The following is a 7,078-nucleotide window of genomic DNA, read 5'->3' on the forward strand; positions in this document are numbered from 1 at the left end:
AAAAAAAAGAAAAAGAAAAGAAAAAAGGCAGTGATAACTGGAACTGCTTTTTTTTTCTTCTTAAATCAAAATATTGGGCATGCCATTTGGTATGTTGTCTGAAACAGTGTGGTTGTGGGCCTTATGTTTAAATGTAAGGCTTGCCAGAACTAAAAAATGAATTATCTCAGAAGTGAAGTCCAGTCTCCTGTGCTTTCCGCATGGTGTGCACATGCCTGATGTTCAGAATCCAGGCTGTACTTCCACAGAGGAGAGATTGGTTTTTGTTCATTTTCTCATTAGTCCTGCAATGCAAAAAAAATCCTGATACTTTATGGCCTCCATTGTTTCTATGCCAAGTGAGGAGAAGAGTTTATCTTAATTGTAATTGTAATATTCAAGTGTGCCTGTCAACCTGCTATTCTTCCATCAGATAGATTTTCTAATGTAAGATCATCTGCTTTCACTTATCTACAGAGGATTAATTTTAGCCTAATCTTCTTGAAGGGAATCTTAAAAGTCATTCATAAAAAAATGCAAAGAAATATCTATGTGTATGTAGTATTCAGATGGCAACACAAGAATAAAGAAAGAATTTATTGTACCCTAAGTTTCTCAGTTTTCTTGTTGCTGAAGAAAGTAAACAGGTTTCAGCCCGATGTAAGCTCTATCTTATTAGTTTTAAAATGTCCTTTTGGTTCTTATTAGGTTAAGAACCATAAGTTTTCAGCCATTTCTTATGTTGAATTTCTCTTCACTGTTTCGGCCCACTGAAGTAGATGACAGCTTAAAGAAAACCAAAATAAATCCAAACAAGATCCAGCAGTAACCTGTATCAAGTTTATTAACATCTTTCTTTTTGCTAGCCTTGCCTTCTCTCTCATAATGTGTAAGTGGGCCAAATGACCCTATAGGGCAAACAGGCATTACCCCGTGGTATGTATAAGATTGATCTGTATTTATACAGATGACCTACCATTCCCCACAGATGCGCTGAGAGTCTGGGTTAAAGGATTTTCCTAACCTGACCTGTCAAGATTGCTTCATAGTTGATGACTTTTGGCCCCGAAGACTCCAGTAACTCTCACTTTTTTTTTTTTTTTTTTAAGACGGAGTCTTGCCGTGTCGCCCAGGCTGGAGTGCAGTGGCGCGATCTTGGCTCACTGCAAGCTCCGCCTCCCGGGTTCACGCCATTTTCCTGCCTCAGCCTCTCTAGTAGCTGGGACTACAGGCGCCCGCCACCTCGCCCGGCTAATTTTTTGTATTTTTAGTAGAGATGGGGTTTCACCGAGTTAGCCAGGATGGTCTTGATCTCCTGACTTTGTGACCCGCCCGCCTCGGCCTCCCAAAGTGCTGGGATTACAGGCGTGAGCCACTGCGCCCGGCCTATCTCTCACTTATATGACACCAGAACAGCCTTTTAAAACATTATTTTTGACATAGTTTGACTTTTTAAAGGAATTGTAATACCTCAGGGTAAAAGCATAGACTTTGGGGTTAGACAATCATTAGGAACTAAATTTTTGTTGAATGCAATGGAATAAGTGAATGAATGAACAAAGAGACTGGACTCAGAATTTCAGTTCTGCCACCTGCAGCTCTGGGGTGGTAGGATGATTATTTATCTCTCATGGCTTCCACTTTCATTAAACTGTTGGAGGATTAAATGAGATAAAAGTGTATAAAGCACTTGGTAAACTATATATTAGGGTTCAATCATTGCCCCGCGTTGAGATGATGGTCCTAGTTCCTTCAGGCTCCATAAACACTGCAAGAAAAAATAGTCACTCTGACTTGCAATGTCAGCCAAGATGCAATAATTTCTTCCCTGGCTGGTGCTTTTTTCTTTTAGACTTGTGGCAACTGTTCTCACACTCTGTGAGTGTGGCACTGTGATTGTCACAACACCAGAATGACACCAATAAAGGAAAAACTTGTTCTGCCAGAACAAAAGACGAGCCTCACTGAAGTTGGAGTTACAGATCGACTCCAACAAAGGAAGGTTATTTGTTGCAGAGAATAAAAAAGAAATCTAGGACTTGGAAAATGGGAAACATGTTAGTTCACATTGTTTTTGCTTTGAAACTGTTGCTTATGGCATTTGCATAGACGGAAACAAGCATCGCTTTTATTTACCTTGGAAAGAGGGTTGATTTGCCTCTAGAAAGATTATTTGCCTTAGAATGTCTGACCCCATTAAGCTCAAGAAAATCTGGAAATTCTACAGGAACTTGTTTTCCTCTGTGTGCTGCTCCCTTCCCCCATTTTGTGGCTTAGATAATCTGAGGCCATGGTCAAGACTGAACATTCATTTGAAGTGTAACCCACTGGACAGCTCTATCCTATTTTGAATTCATAGCCTGTTGCACGGCAGCAAGCAGCAAGCCCATGTTTGGGAGAGGAAATGAACAAACACAAATATCCTGCCTTCCTTCTGAGCTGAAGAGTTGAACAAGGCAAGTAGCTCAGGCAGCTCAGCTTGAGTCTGCAGCAGCACAGGGACTTGGCTTCCATCCATCACATGGCAGTGTATTTATGAGACTGGAAAACCGATTAAATGATGTCTGCAATTCGTAGGAAAAGAGAATAGCAACTCATTTCTCAAACAGTGGCAGTTCCACAGACCTAAAGACATTTCTAAGAGAATAAAAATAAATAAAAATAAAAAAAGGTCGAGTGTGGTGGCTCACGCCTGTAATCCCAGCACTTTGGGAGGCTGAGGCGGGTGGATCACTTGAGGTTAGGAGTTTGAGACCAGCCTGGCCAACATGGTGGAACCCCCATCTCTACTAAAAATACAAAAATTAGCCCGGTGTGGTGGTACATGCCTGTAACCCCAGCCACTTGGGAGGCTGAGGCAAGAAAATCCTCTGAACCTGGGAGGCAGAGATTGCAGTGATCTGAGATCACAGCACTGTACTCCAGCCTGAGCAATAGAGTGAGACTCTGTCTCAAATAAAAACAAAAAACAAAGAAGCCATGCATGGATTTTGCTGCTAGTGTCTGAGGTTGGGGGATATCTGTTGGTTTTTTGTCAATATTTGCAATTTGCATGATATGTGAGGAAAGGCAATGCAACATCAGTGGAGGCAGATATTTTAGGAGTCAAAATAGAATCACACAGGGATCCCAGACTCAGATGTATACAGGGCCAAGCAGATGACCCAATTATGTGATTCAGACTAAGTGTGTGCTTTTCTGGTGGTTTGTTTCACAATGGCACCTTAAATCTTATTCTTCAACAAAAATCATGTTCTGTTTGCATATACACATAGGAATATTATTTACTTCCACTAAATATGTATCCTCCATTTTCTTTGAAACTCATGGCCCTTACAGGTTCTCTTGAATTTTCTAACTTTTGATAAAGGCATAGACGTAATAGCAATATAATTTCCTCTTTTTATTTGTTTATTAATTTTTTTGAGATGGGGGTCTTGCTATATAACCCAGGCTGGTCTCAAACTCCCGGACTCAAGCAATTGTCCCACCTTGGCCTCCCAAAGTGTTGGGATTACAGACTTGAGCCAACACCCTTGGCCCTCCTCTTGTTTTTGTTATAAGAAATACAGCAGCCCATGTGTGACAATGAATGGGAACTGATTGTAGTCAGCGTTAAGAAGACAGTAAGGAGTGAGGGACGCTATTGGCAACTGGAGAGTATGTGCCTTGTGCTATAGAATAAATTGTGTTCCCCCCTTTCCAAATGCATATATTGGAGCCCTAACTCCCAGTGTGACTGTATTTGGAGATAGGTTAAATGAGTTCATAAAGGTGAGGCCTTACTCTGATAAGATGGGTGACCTTATAAAATGAGACACTAGGAAACTCTCGCTCTCTCCCTTTCTGTCTTTGAGTGTGCACAAAAGAGAGGTCATCTGAGAACACAGCAAGGTGACGGCCACCTACAAGCCAGGATAAGAGGCTTCAGAATAAAACGTACCTTGTCAGCACATTGACTTGGACTTTCTAGCCTCCAGAACTGTGAGAAATAAATTTCTCTTGTTTAAGCCACCCAGTGTGTGATGTTTTGTTGTGGCAACCTGAGCAGACTAACATAGCTTGTGAAAAGTGGGTAACTACTTCTCAGTCCCAGACATTGCCAGGAAGAAACAAAAGCCCCAAGACTGTTGGAATTTCATTGTTATCAGAAAGCAGAAGCCCAGATCTTGATGTGAAAAATTTCCTGGATTTTTAATGTTATTAACTAATAAAAATTCAGACACTGTGAACATATGAAATGGTGTCTATAAAGTTCTTCACTGCAACATTATTTGTAAAAGCAAAACGTTAGAAATAGCCAAAGTGTGCATCAATCAAAGACTAGTTAAATAAATGCTGAAACATTCATGAATGGAATCAGAACTGTTGTATCCTTTATTAACACATATTTTGCAATGCCCCTTTGCAATGAAATTTATAAATAATGTAATTGATCTCCAGACATAAGTTTTAAAAAATTAAATGTCCCAACTATAATATAAAAATATGATAATTAATTATAAAATGTTATTTCCATGTGTAAGTGTTCAGACCCAACTACGACAGATAATATAATAACATAGTCTGGGCACCTATCCATAGAACCTCTGTGAATATAGCAGCTACAAATGCAGATCAATGCATACTGTTGTATCCAATGAAGTTGAGAAGAAAGCTCAGTACTTTCCTCTCTCAGTTTCTATAATCTAACAAATTCATTCAAATGTATACGTAAAATATATTTTATCTTTTTAGGTGAGCTAGAATCAAGGCTTGGATAATTATAAATAGTCCTAAAAACATCCAGTAGAGCATTTTAAAAAGTTGTGTAGCATGTGGGGGAAACCTTCATCAGGTTGTATATTGCAGCATGTCGAATGTCCCCACTAAGTGCTGGTACCACCCCCAATCTCTATGACAACCAAAAATGTCTCCACAAATTTCCAACACACTTTCTGGGGAAGGGGGCAGCTTTTCTTTATTGAGTGCTATAGACTGAGTGTTTGATGTTTGTCTTCCCCCAAATTCATATGTTGAAGCCCTAACCCCCAGTGTGATAGTATCTGGAGGTGGGGCCTTTGGGAGACAATTAAGTCACGGGGATAGAGCCTGTCATTAGTGTTCTCCTAAAAAGAAACACGAGAGAGTTCTCTTCCTTTCTCTCTACCATGTGAAAGTTCAGCAAGAAGGTGGCCGTTTGCAAACCAGGAAGAGAGCCCTCACCAGACACTGAATCCCTAGACGCCTTGGCCTTGGACTTCCCAGTCTTGAGAACTATGAAAAATAAGTTTGCTGTTTAAACCACTCAGTCTGAAGTATTTGGTTATAGTAGCTGGAACTGACTAAAACATTGAGAATCATGGGACTGGATTATTTCTCCTGTCTCTTTCCATTCTTTAACATGTAGTAAATCTACGGAAATGACTGCAATGCATAGGTAACTGAAGGTACATGTTCATAGTCAACTCAGGGCTGCCTGCCTATGGAACAACCTCATTAGAGAAGCCGAGATCATGAGAGATTCCAGTTCTCTGAAGAAAAGACAGAGCACGTGGGAAAGAGGATATACAGTCAGTCACAGGGGTGGCAGGTGTGAACCCAGGCCCTTCTGCTAATGGGAAAAGGATGCCAGGTTGTCTTACAAAGTGTCTGCAGAAGCTCTGAGCTTGCCTGAGGCAGACACCATGCGCCTCCTGAGGATCAGCTACAGGATTCTGAGTGAGAGTGAAAAGTTAACGAGCTCAAAGCCTATAAAGATCCTGATAGTGTTAGACTAAGGACACAGGACACCCAAAGGGGACAAGAAAAATACTGGTTTAGTGTGGAGTGGGGAGTACCACGTTCATCAGCTTCTTTGTAAAAGAACAGCATCAATATACCTTTACAATGTAAGGTTTAACAATGATTTCATTCTGCCTCTTTTTTAGTGAGTATTTCTTTTATCGAGAGTTCCTAATTATTGGCTGCTTTCAAGAAAACAACGGAAAGTTTCAGGTTTCTGAGGGCACGAGTGGATTAATTCATCTTGAGATTACTGTTTGCATCTACCCGTTCATTCCTTTGTATGTGTAATGGTTAATGTGCTTTAAAAATACATCGCCTAAATTCTGTGTTCCCTACAGGATGTTATTACACATACAATCTTGTCAGAACAAAGTTGACATTTCCTTCACCACCCGCTCGTCCACCCCTTCTGTTTCTTCTCAGCAGACAGGCAGCCCTCCTCTCTTTCTGGAGTTTATTCCAAGTTTTTCATCAACTTCCCTACTTGGGGTCTAAGAAATGGAGTCAGGACCCTGTGGAGTGGGTGTAAGTGAAGGAGCACTTCAAAAGCTGGTGAGAAGGGTCAGGTTACAGAGAGATTATAAATAGAAGAGAGAGAGATCTAACCTTCAGAGTGAGGATTCTGAGAAGGGGCAGGAGGATCTCCTTAAGTGAAAAAAAGGATCACAAAACTGAAACAAAAGCGAATAATCCAGCCCTCCGGCCTTTTTTTTTTTTTTTTTTTTTTTTAAGAAAGGATCTCACTCTGTTTCCCAGGCTGGAATACAGTGGTGCAATCATGGCTCATTGCAGCCTTGACCTCCTGGGCTCAAGGGATCCTCTGGTCTCAGCCTCCTGAGTAGCTGGGACCACAGGTGTGTGCCACCACATCTGGCTAATTTATTTTCTGTAGAGATAGGGTCTTCTTTGCCCAGGCTGGTCTCAAACTCCTAAACTCAAGCAATCCTCCTATTCCAGCCTCCCAAAGTGCTGGGATTAAAGGCATGACACCACCACACCCAGTCAGGCCTCCTCCTCTACTTCCCCTTCCCTCTTCACTACCTCCTCTTCCTCCACTTCCGTTTCTCCTTCCTTTCCGCTACTATCACTTCAAGGTCCAAGTATGTAGAATATTTGGACCTATGTTGGCCATTGCCTACCTTGCATTTTTAGTTTGCAGCAATTTCAAGAGTGCTTTTAACCTGTTTTAGAATGATATTAGGCTAGATTGGAGTCATTAATAAAACATTATATAGCTATCATGAAATAATTAGGAATATAATATTCTCCCTAGCAAGATGGAATAGATTTCATTATTGACTCATAATGTCTAGGTTGTTTTTTTTTTTTTTTT

Source organism: Colobus angolensis, unplaced genomic scaffold (genome assembly GCF_000951035.1).
Source record: "Colobus angolensis palliatus isolate OR3802 unplaced genomic scaffold, Cang.pa_1.0 Scaffold233, whole genome shotgun sequence".
Classification (NCBI taxonomy): Eukaryota; Metazoa; Chordata; class Mammalia; order Primates; family Cercopithecidae; genus Colobus; species Colobus angolensis.